Source organism: Carassius auratus, chromosome 30 (assembly GCF_003368295.1).
Source record: "Carassius auratus strain Wakin chromosome 30, ASM336829v1, whole genome shotgun sequence".
Classification (NCBI taxonomy): Eukaryota; Metazoa; Chordata; class Actinopteri; order Cypriniformes; family Cyprinidae; genus Carassius; species Carassius auratus.
This window is the reverse complement of record NC_039272.1, coordinates 20,379,351-20,393,425: the sequence shown is the minus strand read 5'-3', so window position 1 is coordinate 20,393,425 and position 14,075 is coordinate 20,379,351. Positions and strand designations below refer to the sequence as shown.

The 14,075-nt window shown below is 38.0% G+C and overlaps 1 protein-coding gene across 3 annotated transcripts in view; it reads right to left on the bottom strand.

Moving 5' to 3' along the window:
- Nucleotides 1–6,752, bottom strand: part of LOC113049591 (spectrin beta chain, non-erythrocytic 1-like) — a 72,721-nt gene extending 65,969 nt beyond the window's left edge. Inside the window, exons 1-2 of one of the 3 annotated variants that reach the window (XM_026212057.1) lie at nt 6,300–6,752; nt 5,789–5,896 (exon numbers count right to left, since the gene is read on the bottom strand). The gene's annotated coding sequence lies outside the window, so the exon portion shown is untranslated. Of the gene's footprint in view, nt 1–5,396; nt 5,558–5,788; nt 5,897–6,299 lie in introns of those variants that run through there. The other 2 variants (XM_026212056.1, XM_026212058.1) reach the window with 2 other exon arrangements.
- Between the last annotated feature and the right edge of the window lie 7,323 nt (nt 6,753–14,075).

Sequence of the window (14,075 nt, the reverse complement as noted above, 5' to 3'; positions counted from 1 at the left end):
CTGAGAGGACACTGTGGAAACAGAGTGCTGTAATGCACCTTTTTTGTTAATGATACATAAGTATGTAGTTGTTTGAGCTAAAGCAGCAGCTGCAACATGTTTAAATGCTACGGTTCATTTAACATCAAAATAATACCTGCTGATGTCATGACTAGCTTTCATTGAATAAATGTAATTTATTTTGTTTACTGTATGACTTCATCGGTGTATTTATGAGCATGCTTATCATCAGTTAGACAGCTTGCATTTTCAATAGAAAAATTATGTCTATCTCTAAATTCTTAGATTTTACTCACCAGTGTGTGTGTTCGTGGCTTAAAAGTTTAGCACAGATATATTTTCACTCGCTGAACACTGACTGAGCGCTTCAGAGTTCCGCTCTCCATCAAGCGATCTGTACTTTTTCAATTCATTTCAAAGGACACACAGCGCACCTGTGTTTGCCAAACTGTAAACTCTGTGTGAAGGCGCACGACTCACCGTTGCTTTGCTAACAGAGCTGTCTCTCAAATATGCAAAGAGAAAGAGCAAGAATCTTACAACACTAAATTGACACGCTACATGTTAACTATATTCTTTGTTGTATTTTCCTGTCAAAATAATGGAGCTCATTTAGAATTTTTCAGCTTTTTAAAACAAGCAGAAGATATGCTGGTTTCTCCTGTAGTGGGCGAAGCTAATGCACAAATGGCAATCTCACTGGCCAGCACTGATCTATTACCATCCCTGTTTTGATTTCAGCAACTAGCAAATCATAATACTCATGACCCCAGCAGCTCATCAATCCTTAGTGCATTGTATATTGTTAGTATGTTAGTAGAATTAGTAGTAGTATTATTATGTAACGTTAAAAGTGCTATACAAATAAAATTGACTTGATTTAATTTTTTCTTGTCCTCATTTGTTAGCCACTTTGGATAAAAGCATCTGCTAAATGACCAAATGTAAACGTTATGCAAAGAAATGTTTAAAAAAAAAAACAACAAAGAAAAGCATATATACTCTTGACAGTGAGTCAGGTAACCTGACCGACCCTGTCAATTTAGGACCGACTCAAATTTTTTTTTTTTTTTTTGCTTTTAGTCCAACCGACTTGCCGGTTGTAAATTTGCCTTAAGACTGACAATTTTTTTTTTACTCTTCAAACAACTAATACAAAAGCAATAAAATAATATGAATTATATTTGAGTAAGTATTGTAAATATATTAATTGCCTATGACTACATACAAACGAAGGCTACGTTCTTTCTTTTAAAAAAAACCTGTGACGTCATCTATGTTTACATGGAAGTCACACTATGGCATGTGCGTTCGCTTCCTTTTCATACTCTCATTCATGTCTATATAGCCTGCATCAAAATGAGGTTTGCGTCACAATATGCTAATTTGTTTAAATTCATACCTACGTAATCACCATCACCAAAATGTACTCTTTTTTTTTTTTTTTTTTTTTACATTTAAACTTGAAAAAAAAAAATACAGACCTACCTACAGACCCTTTTTTATTATTATTATTTTACTGTTACTGCAAACCAAAATATTTTTAAGGATGGCCTCACACTATATATGAATAAGCAATTGTGACAGTGCTTTTTCTTCAAGATTAAAATAAATATGTTAGAAAGGGATGCAACGAATATTCGGCAACTGAAATTATTAAGTTTTTATTGCATAAGCAAAAAGGCAGAATAATATGTACCGAACACTGACTAACGTGGTCAAATAGAGTTAAGCACTAATGCAGCAAACATGTCGGCAGTGTGCAAGTATTTAAAACTATCAGAGAAAGACGCAGAAATCATTACAAGCACGAAGTCACACCAATGTTTTGCGTCTCTGAGCAACATGAGAGCGTTTCGGTCCTGAATGAATCATTCGTTACATGATTCGGTTCAATCAAAATGACTCCCTTATTAACAGTGACTTGCTGCCACCCTCTGGTAGTTTTCATTTCACATTTAAAGTTTCAAATATTTCAAATATCAGTATTTAACATTTAACGTTAACAATATTAAAATATTATGTATGCATGATTAACTGCCAGTTAAATGCATTCATGTCCTGCATTAATCAGTGTGTAAATGCATCTAAATACCTTTTTTTTTCTTCAATATTGCACACCCCTAGATGCCAGCTATTCCATGCAATTGGCTGAATATAAAATTTAACACCTCATACACCATCCTAACCCTTGCCAAAGAAGAGTTTAACTTTAGGTTGTTTACAAAAGAAATCTGTCAGTGTTCTTTTCATATTCTCTCTTCATCAGCCCTTTCTTTTTCTCATTGTAGTTAGCGAAAGCAGTGACTGGGTGATTGACAGCTAATATTAACCAATCTAAAATCTGCATTAAAGTTAAGAATGTACAGATAAAATCTGTTAATATATAATTTGTAATTGTGATGCTACTAAATTTTTAGTGAGTGCTCCTGCATTTTTGCTGGTGCTTCTAACTTTTTGACATTGAGCACCAGTGCTACCAAGTAAAAAAGTTAATTCAAGCCCTGAGCTGATCATTTCCCACCTAAACTTCTAAACTGCCATGTCAATCTAACAGATCCACCCAGTTAGAGAGACCAAAGAATCATATTTACTGCAATTATAATGGGCTTGAACATGTCAGAATTTGGCTCTGCAACACTGCTAATGGACTTAAAATACTTGTCAGATAAACTACATTGACTGCAATATCTCTTGCCCAGACATTAGGTTTTGTGGAAGGTAAAGACATTTACTCCAAGCAACTGAGCTACTAAGAGACATTTGGGAAGCTGTCCAGCTGATTTTACATCGGATTATATCGACCTCCCCTTTACCCTGCTCTGACAGAAGATACCCAACACCATATCAATAATTATAATAAACATATCTTGAAACCTTTCCAGTGACATGAATTTCAAGCTATACAAATTGCTTAAATCAGTGGAGGTATGGCTGAGATTCTGGAACTGACTCTGGTTTGATTAGTGTTGGCCGATCGTCCAGCTGACCAGTCACACAAACCCTAAATGCTGATACAGATCATATTATCATTGTGCCCATCTCTGTGCCCTAGTGTGGCAGTCGGCAGGAATGTAGGGGCATTAGTGAAAACAAAAGCACCGGCAGTAGTAATGATGACTTGGCTTAGAGAAACACAGCATCCTGTGCATCGGGACAATAGTGGTCTCACCCACAGCAACATACAGAGAGAAGAGTACGGGGGGGGATTTAGACTGTCAGCACTCTGGGGGGCCAATGTCGCATTCCTCTCACTGGTTCCACTATACTGATGCATCCATCCATTTATCTCTTCATTCATTCATCAACCAGCAAACACAGCCACTTGCAGCCAATGATTCATCAGTACATCTGAGCAGATCTGTCTGTCCATCTGTCAGCTAACATGATTCCAATTATCTTTAGTTCAATCTGTCCATCCACACCCATCTATGAGGTTCAAGGTCTCAGCAATTTCTAGAGCAGCTCAATTATTCAAAGAGCTCAAAATCTACTGGCATAACAGGAATGGTACATTTGCATAACTCCAAATATTTGTATAGCTTTTATATAGGGCTGCACGATTAATTGAAATTAAATCGGAAAGGCGATAAATCACAATAAGGCAGAAGCTGCGATTGTCATGCGTATCTTTCAGTGAAGCACGGTTCTGTGATCAGCAGTAAATCTCCATCTGAAGGCCAGAGGGCGCTCTCGCGCTGAAACTCCAAATATGCCTTGCAGAAGAAACCCAGGAAATCCCTATAGCAGTTGCTGAATAAACAGAAGATTTAACTACTTTCACAACATATGTTTTATCTGAGTTAGTCTTCTTATTTTTATTATAGTTAAGTATATAATAATGCATTGGTAATCGACATAGCCCTAATCACTGCTTAGAATAATATGAAATATGTTGCGTGCCTTATTCTGTGTAAGAAGCCACATCATCTCACAAGGATTTATTTCAAACACTCGACTGACGTTATGAAGTGAGTTTGGAGTAAAAACTTATTATCAAATGTGGCTTTCTGATGGAGCAGCATTTACTACACAGAGCCATAGTTCACAGACAAGCTACACATACAGCTTTCAACGATTTCTTCTATATCATAATGGCGCAATTAAATCGTCCGTGATTATGAACGCAATTTTGCGTAGCTTTTCAGTGAACTATGGCTCTGTGTAGTAAATTCTGCTCCATCAGAAAGCACGTGCTTAAGATTTACTACTGATTACAAAACCAGCTTTACTGACAAGATGCCCATGAAAATCACATTTGAGTAATCGTGTAGCCCTACTTTTATATAAACAAAAGATAAAACACTGAAATGCAGTCGACAGCATTTCTCCAGATTTAGTTTGAGAAGCACATTAAAAACTAATGATTTCCAATCAGTCCTACAGCAAAATCAAGTCTTGAGGACTAAACAAGCTTAAAAGTGAAGAAATTACTTTTTAAATAAGTACATTTCTAATGCATTATATATTTCTAATATTATTATTATTGATTCTAACAATTCAGCATTACATTTCTCAATATGACTTAAAATTCCTAAAACTGGGTGGAAAAATGAGAGATTTGTTCTGATACAAATGGAAACCATAACTAAGTTCTGTTCACTATCTTCAATTTTGGTTCAAATGAAACATCTGAGTTCTGTTCTTTTAAAGAACTTCCTGTTGGCACCAGGTTATAGGCTAACTTGCTAGTTTGTAGTTTTTGCACACTCTGTTCAACCGGAGACTCCTGTTTAAATGTGCTTTTATTTATTTGTTCTATCTGCACAGCAACAAAACTAAATGCTAAAGACAATGAAAATTCTGTCATTCGTTATGACATTCCACACTTTCTTCTGTAGAACACAAAAGCAGATACTCTGAGAAATGTCTCAACATTTTTAAATACCCTAAAAACAGTTAAGTCATCAGGTTTGGAACAACATGAGGGTAAACAATGTCAGTATTATTATTTTTGGGTGAATTTTCCCTTAAAAGTTTGTATTCATAATCATGGATCATCACAATATGATATGACTAAATCAGTCATTTCAATAATTGCATTGTTGGTATATCTCATAATGTGCTACTTAATGAGATACTGAAATAGGACAAAATGTGAAAGAGAGAGAAATAAATTCAAGTTAAGGACTACTAGTAAACCTATGATTGAACATCCTATAAAACGTGATTAAACCAATACCTCAACTCACAGACAGGCAAAAACAATTCTTTCCTTTTATCTAAAGACCCGCTGAGAGTGATTACATAAGGACCAGATCTCAACATTTCCTATATTAACTGTTTAGATAGCACATACAGACAGTACATCTCGTACTCAACCACAGAGGAAGGAACGGACAGAAAGTTCAACATTATTCACCTGCTGTTCAAATGGAAGAATATTGTCACGTTACCTGAAAACTGATTCAAGTCCAGTACAGAGACTAAAAATAAATCAGTTCTACTCAAACGAGGGGCTCAATAAAGAAGGGATACTATGCGGCGCCTCGAATTCCCCATCCAGACGAGATGAGAGAGAGCTCAGCCTGCCCAAATGAATGAGACACTGACGGTCAACAGCAGCACGAGCTGTAATCCCCCCTCCATCCTCCGCCGCATGCTGCGTTAATGTCATCAAATCCCGTGTTCTCGCCCTATCACTCCATTTATAGAGCATGCAATAGCAGGCACTGTCATGTCCGATTCAATCGTTAAACGCTCTAATCTGCCAACGATAGCCTTCCAAAACACTGGCATTAAATGTTGTTGTGTAATACAGTTAAGTGCATTGGGTTTACTTATCTACCTGTCCTCCCTTTCCAAGGCAATTTGGCAATATCGTAGTGATGTTTTTCTCCAGTATTGGATTCAGACAGCGCAACAGCTAGTGAGGCCACGCATCCCCCTCCACCACCTATGACAAAATCAAAATAACACAGCAGATGGCATGCGAGGAGCCCAAGATGCGAGCTAAATAACATTGCATTGCATTGCATTTAAAACGCCAGGTAGTCTCCGCTCGCACACATAGCCCTCACATTAGTGTGCTGAACCGTAATGTTTGGGTGGAAAGCTCACATGATAGTCTGGGCAGGAATGAATATGCGCGGTGGACGCACAGACACACGCCGAAACAAAAGGCGAGCAGCATGGTCATTCACACTCACTCTCTCACACACACGCGACCCGTGCGAGATATCTGAACGTTACATTACCTCACAATTTTGACAACCGCAAAATGCGTGGTGGCCATTGTTAATTCGCGACGACTAAAGCTTGATATTTAATGAACAGTCATTACAGCTAAGCAGACTTACCTATGGCGTGGTTGTGTTTTCAAATACAACGAATCTCAACGTTTCTCTCGGGCGAAGACAAAGCGGAATGGTTTCGTCCAGCTCACATAGGTGTTTCTGGTTTCTTCCCGTTTTAAAAGCCAGATAGCTCTCGATAGTTTTCCGTTAAATCCGCATCCTTGTGTGTGGGATATTTTTTTCCTCAGCCCGAGTAGCGCGGGCGGTTATGAAACATAAAGCGAATCCCTCGCGTGACGGTGAGCTCAGGTACGTTAACCACACAGATTTCAAACCGTTATTTCAGTTCTTTTCGAATATTTGAATTCCTTCGTAATTGTCATAAAGCCTTGTGTCCATGCGACCTCCGGCGTGTCGCTCTCGTCTGTCTTTAGTCCGAATGATAGACGAAAGAATGAATGATAGCGGGGGAGGGGGGCTCAGTCGCAGCATCTATGTTTCATACATACTGCTAGAGCGAGCGCGCGCCTACATACAGCAGCGCGTGAGGGGCACATCTTATTAGTATGTTAAACGCATTTCGCGCCCACGGATGAACAACAACGAGCGAATTAATTTAGCTGTTTTTCTATCAAAGACAGTGTGGGTAATGCCCGTGGGTGCTTTAAAACAATAGTTGTGTCGGTGAACATTAGAGGACACGGAGTAGACTACTTGCTTGTCTTGCCCAGGGATGGATATTTGCCACAATGATACTTATTAAATCAAGATATAAGTAAACTTGTAGGCACCACGTGGTGTGACATACTGTTATTTGGGTTGCTTGAGTAGTTAAAATAATATTATTAGTCTAATCTGTCAAATTATACTGTAGCCTATAGGCCTACATGCTTACACGCTGGTTTACCGATAGCATCATCTACCCAGACAAGGCGAGATCCAAAGCAAACTGGGCCCTTTGTATGGTCACCAGTAAAATGTACAGGATCTTGGTAGACCATGTGCTGACAATCTGGCAATCAAAAACATTAGCATCCTCTCCCCCTAGCAATGACTTCTTTTCTCTGATGTGTACACTGGTGTGAGGGCGGGACAATAGACATTAGCAAACAACAATGATCCAATCAATTTCAAAATTGACTAAATCAAATCCCACCCTACATTCGGCCATTATGGAGAATACCATGATCCATGCGCGTTGCTTTCCTCTGCATGTAAACAAGGCTCAGTGTATGCATGTTGTAGGTCAACAGCATCACACGCATGTATTGTTTATGTGCAGAGATACTCTCAATAATGGCAGAAGACGGTATTTGGAGAAGAACTGTTAAAAAAGCAATTTTTGTTTTCTTTGCACACAAAAAGTATTATCGCAGCTTCATAAAATTACAGTTGAACTCTGGACCTGGGAAAATTTCAGTTGCTTTACTGTCTTTGGAGGGTCAGAGAATCTGATTCATCAAAAATATATTTATATGTGTTTTGAAGATGAATTAAGGTCTTGTGGATTTGGAACGACATGAGGGTGAGTAATCATGTTCCCCCTCAGCCCGTTTGCAGTCCCAAAGGGCCCCTTGTGCTAGATGTTGTGGCCATCCGCTTTTTGCTGGCAGTAGTGATAAAGGATAGAATTTCTAATGTTTATCAGAAAGGGATGCCTCTGATTGATTTGTGTCATGAAATAATAAAAGCTTCAAGACAGCTTTGCTCTTGACTGGGAGTTGGAAATGGGGCTCCTGAAGATACATGAAAGAAACAGGGGCCCCTGTGTGACTTGGGGGATGGGGTCTTCGATTCATTTGGGGTGGAGGGGCCAGACTGCTTGGGGCCTCTGGGCATGTGTCCCACATGCTGGTCATAATCACAGACCCAGAACATAAACAATGCTTCAGGCCATGAATTTGCCTTGAACAGGCAATTTGAATTAAACATAATCGAGCATAATTACCTTGCAGGTGATGAAGCATCTTTCTCCAAAAGTCAACATATTCAAGCAGTTCTGTACTGGTCCTAGTGAAGAATACAAAAAAAAAAATAGTCTAGAATGTTCCCACATAATAAAATACTCTTGCTAATGGAGCATATAATGGAGACTGTCATTGACATTTACATAGCAGCAGATATGTATTCAAACACATCCTTTAAATATGCCAACTGACGATGTTCATGTCCTTATCTAATTCTGTTGGGTCTCACATGTCACTTTTAAATTTACATATCCTAGAGATCTTTTTAGCCGTTGCTCATTATCTGAGTTCTCTGATGCAAAAATTGTTTAAAGGGAACAACAGTTTTGCTCAGTCTGAACCAATACACACACTCTCATAATGGGCTCTTCAAGACACACAGGCATCTCAAGTTTATTACATTTAGCTGACACTTTTATCCAAAGCAACTTACAATTGTTATATATGTCAGAGGTCGCACACCTCTGGAGCAACTAGGGGTTAAGTGTCTTGCTCAGGGACACATTGGTGTCTCACATTGGATTCGAACCCAGGTCTTTCATACCAACGGCATGTGGCTTATCCACTGCGCCAACACCACAAGTTTATTCACAAGTATTCTTTTGATAATGATATTCTTTTAATCAGATGAAAAAAGATCGCTGGTTATAGATTACAGATCAGGTTTCTTCCTGACTGAGGAGTTGAATTGAATTTTTCTGCAGTGATAAACGTCTCTTACTAATGTCTGTCTGACTCTCTCTCTCTTTTTATCTAAACCTCCACCCCTCCCACCTACAATGGTCCACATCCCTGTACCTGGTCCCCTCTTTTGAAAGAGCACACAATAGTGTGGAAGACAAAGGAAAAGAGCTGAGTGGGCAGCACTGAGTGTCTGTGGGTACTGGGGCCCTCTCGAGCTGGGACAAACTGGCTGAAGCTCTGCTTACATAGAACTGCTTTCTGCTCACTACAGCACATTCAGTCTCTCATTCTTATTCTGTTTTATCTTTTAATGTCTGTCTGTCTCTCTGTCTACAGATTCTCTTTAAATCTGTGCTACTGTCCTTATATAAAAGACATGGCAGTGTGTGGTGAGGTTAAGGTCGGACAGATTTTGGGATTGTCAAAATGAATTTATTTAGTTTATATAATATATTCTATTATATACATATATTTATATATAAACAGTTGTTTAAAAAGTGTGTGTGTTTCTGTGAATTGTGTTACTTTTATACTGACCAAATGATATTTACTATCCCCTAACCCTAAACCCACCCCTTACAGAAAACCAGTTTGCATTGTTACATTTTCAGATAAACAGCATGTACTATGTTTAAATCTTTTTTTTTTTTCATCATGGGGACTGCAGGCCAAGGTCAACAATTTCAGGTTTTATTATCCTTGTGGCGACATTTGGTCCCCATAATGTGGCATAAACATACAAACGTGTGTGTGTGTGTGTGTGTATGTATATATACAGTCCAGCATAAATGAGTACACCCCCTCTGAATAAATATAGAAGATGTATTTTCGTAAAGATCACTAATATAATTAACATATAAATGAAACATATTAAAAATATATACGTATATGCCAATATTTTCTGTAAGAAAAGTTAATTTGCCTGTTTGTTTTTTTTTAAATGAAGGATTGCAGAAATTAGTACACCCTAGATCTATTCTGAAAAAGTAAAATATTCTAGAACTTATTATGTTCTCCAGAACTTAAAAGTATAGTGCCCTGACCCTTCTAGGCACTGAGAGTACAAGTTCAGGACAAATTTTCACATCTGTGCCATTTAACTCCTGGAGGACGACTTCCTTAAATGCTCGGGTCTTTAATGGGGAGTGTTGCTCAGCTCGTCTCTACAGAATAACCCACAGCTGCTCAAGAGTTAAGACTGAGTGAAATACATGTCCACTGAAGGATTTTCACCTTGGGAGAATGAATATATTCATCTTCATGCTGAATAAAATGCCCAGTAGGGAATGAGGGGAGGGTATCATCTTCTGCTTCAAGTTTTTGTATAACATCACACAGTAGTTTGTGAATTCATGGCAGCAGTGATAAAGCACAACTCCCTATATATATCCTATACATACACATATGTGGGTGTGGGTGAAATGATGAGCACAGTAGTTCAGTCTGTGACTGTTTGTTTGTTTTGTGTGCAGAAGCAATTATTTTTGCCTCAGGCTCAGTGCATGTGTCCAGTTTTGGATCTCCAAATCTGTTGGCTCTAACCACCAGGGAGATTGTGCTAAGATAGATGGAGACTTTCAAATCTGTTGCTGTGCACAACACTCACACCGCACTGATGCTGTTTAGACTGTGTAGTTCTTGTTTCTTGATACCATTGACTGATGAGGTACCCTGATGCTGAAGTCACAACTGTACCCAAGAGAGACCATATGATTAAACGCAAATACAAACTACCATGGCCCTCCTTTTCCCTTTCTCTCTCTTTCATCTCTCCTGTATCTTTATCTTTCCACTCTCTCTCTCTCTCTCTCCGACCTACTAAAAGTTATTTATATTCCTCTCACAACCTCCTCGAGTCATCTCATCGGGACAAGCAAACTATTTCTGTTCTCTCTCTCTCTCTCTTTCATTCTCACACCAACAAGTTCTACCTATCCTCCAGAAACAAGTTTTTGAAGGTCACCTAGCTGTTCCAGTTTAGACCACAAGAATTGTTGCCATAAAAATAGGACGTAGATGTAGGAGATATGGAGGCAGGCAGAGTCAAGGAAAAAGGGATCAGGATAAAGCCAAAGAGACTGCACAGTAATTTAGGCGATGACATTTGAGGCAAGAAGAAATATGGGGCTTAAATCACTAAAGAAACCAGGTTACACTTAACTCTAAAAACAGTTATAGCAGTAATTCCTCTGAATTACCCAGAAACAAACAAAAATAAACAACAACATGAATAAAGCAGCAGGCTGCAGAAGACTGACCCAGCTTACTGTATATTAAGATGTGGAACCAAATCTTAATATTCTTACATTAAACATCAACCTGCTTATTCAAGTTTTGACTTTGCATAGGTACACAATGCACTTGTAGTTTCTTGTAAAGGTGTCACAGCTATTATTTAGTGTCAGATTGGAATAACTGGTATGATGGCTAGGAATCCAAATGACAGGAGAAATAAAAAATAAAAAAGAAAGTTGTGACAAAATTAGCAAGAGAACAAAATGGAAAATAGAAGAATGGGAAATGTGATTGGAACAGCGGGAAGATCATTTCTTAAATAGATTATATCTCTGGTACGTTTATCTCCGGCTCCTTCCCAGAATGTACTGTTTGGACAGTGGCAAATGATATAGCCCTTACAAGATGCTACAGATGGCTGCGCAAGTGTGTATGTGGGGCAAATTTTGCCTACGTTATGAGAACCAAATGTCCCTTCAAGGATAGTAAAAATGAAATCACCTACATTTTGAAGAACAGAATGTTACCAGTGTTTCCCACAAGGAAATAAGCTTTATAAATATACTAAATAACGTTTTACTGCTCATTATAAAAGTGGTGAAAGGTTTCGGCAAAGTTTAGGAGTAAGATTATAGAATAAAAAATATTGTGAGCTAATTATAAATACAATAGAAACACTACAATAGAAAAACAAACGTGTATGTAGGCTACATTACAAAATGCACACTAACCTAACACAGATATCTGACAGTGAATGAAACTACACAAAGAATAAAAAATGATGAACAGATGAGAGGAGGAAGTGATGAAAATAAAGGACATACATTCTCACACTGTACTGGGCGGCATTATTCCCTAAACACACATTTACAATCACATTATCAGATTAGATAACCCAGATATCCCCAAAAAAGTTCTGCCCTCAAACTTTAGCTCAAATCTATTTAAATCAATCACCGACCTAAAATAGCCATCTTAAACCAGGGCGCACAAACTTACATACAGTTCCTCCCTCTCTCTCTCTCTCTCTCTCTCTCTCTCTCTCTCTCTCTCTCTCTCTCTCTTTCAAGCTCATTACAGCGTCCCATTCTGAATTTTGTAGAGTAAAGGTAACGATACACTGACGCTGTTATCATTAATACTATGAGCCTGGAGACACACGCCGCATGCTTCACTCTCTGAATAACTGTGACTTTGATACAAACTCAATCTCTGACCTCATTAGAAAGAGAGAGAGCAGCAGAGGGATAAAGAGAAAGAGAATGAAACAACATAAAGAGATCAAGAAATAGAAACAGACAGAGTTTGAGGCTGTGCTGTGTGCGAATCGGGTCAACTGAGATTTAGCAAAATGAGGCGTGAGGTTTGTTCTGCTCTGGGTGAAACACACTTTCATGCGTTCCAGAATCAAACCAACTGGGATCTCCTGGTCACAAAACATCACTTGTCCTGAAAAACTTCTGTTCATATATAAAAGAGTGGCTGAAAACCACGTCAAATCATGCTACTCTACACTTCCATATGTGTCAGCAAGCGTGTTTAATTCACTAAGAGCATTTAAGTCACTGAAATGTGTGTCCTATATTGTAGCCACCTCTGGGTTTGGTACCAAGGGACTTGCTGACCTATTCAGGGGCGCCTTTCTAATTATACTAATTTAAGACTTAAAAGGGCTGAGGCCTGCAAAGCCAAACATTATCTCATGAGGATGAGCTGAACACGCAGACAAATTAATTTGAACGTAATATAATTAAATAACACATTATTCATTTGAAAACATATAACATCTCGCAACAGACTGTGCAGCTTACATAACCAAGTTATGCCTTTCTGTATGTTAAAATATCATTTGCTCCACCTCTCTCTTTTCTCTCTGCAACTGGAATGAGAGCAAGCTATCAGAACATGAGATGCTTCTTGTTGCTATGCAACCAGAAATATGGGATCGTGGGTTATTCTGCGCTGTGTATGACACTACATAACCATCCAAAAAGCAGATCCATCTGCATCAGTGGCACAGTGAGGTTATGCACGTGAGGATCCTTAAATAAATGGCAGACAGACTTTCTAGATAGACTGTTATCCTATGGTGCAGCTCTTGGAAAATTATCAGAATAGAATAGTAATTAGAGAATAATTCAAATAGTGCATACATTTAATGGAGATTTGATGAAGCGTGTTGTTTTTATTGATGGCATTGCTTATATTCGGAAATTCAGACTATAGGGAAGTGAATTAGTTTCAGTCCTCAAATTTAGAACTGTGCATTTTACTATTAGATGGTGCATTAATAGTAGGGATTTCTCAGTGACTCTTCATTCAGGTTTCATCAGTAACAGACTGTTTAAGACTGTGTTTAATCATTCACTTGAATGGTTTGAAAGCCTTACTTGTACCAATGCATCCAATGACAACGTTACATTTACATTTTATTTGTATTAAGTTAACAGTTTAGAGAATGTGATATGAAAATAAACTAAAAACAAATAAAAATAGAATTTAATATCTTGGTGGCTCCACAAATTGGAAATCTTTTTTAAAAAATTACGTTTTGACAATTTCCTAATTTCTGATCTCATCTTTGACAGATTTCTAAGTACATCTCAAGATGAGTGTTACAAAAGGTATGACAATAAAAAAAAAAAGAATTCTGTCAATCTAAAATCTTAAACAAGAAAGGGCAATAAAAATAGGTGGCCAATAACAGATGTGCTGCAGAAGAAAGTGCATTTATTTATAGGAAAACTACTTCTATCCAGTGAAGCAACAAGAGAGGAGGAAATGGAGTGTAGCAACACAACTGACAGTGTAGGTCACATGAAAATGCCAACATGACAGATGTCCAGTTGTATGTCCAGAGAGCATTCATACTACACATATGCATACTATTTTAAACATACTTATCAAATGTAGTATATGCAATTTAGAACGAAGTGAGTCCTTGAATCATTCA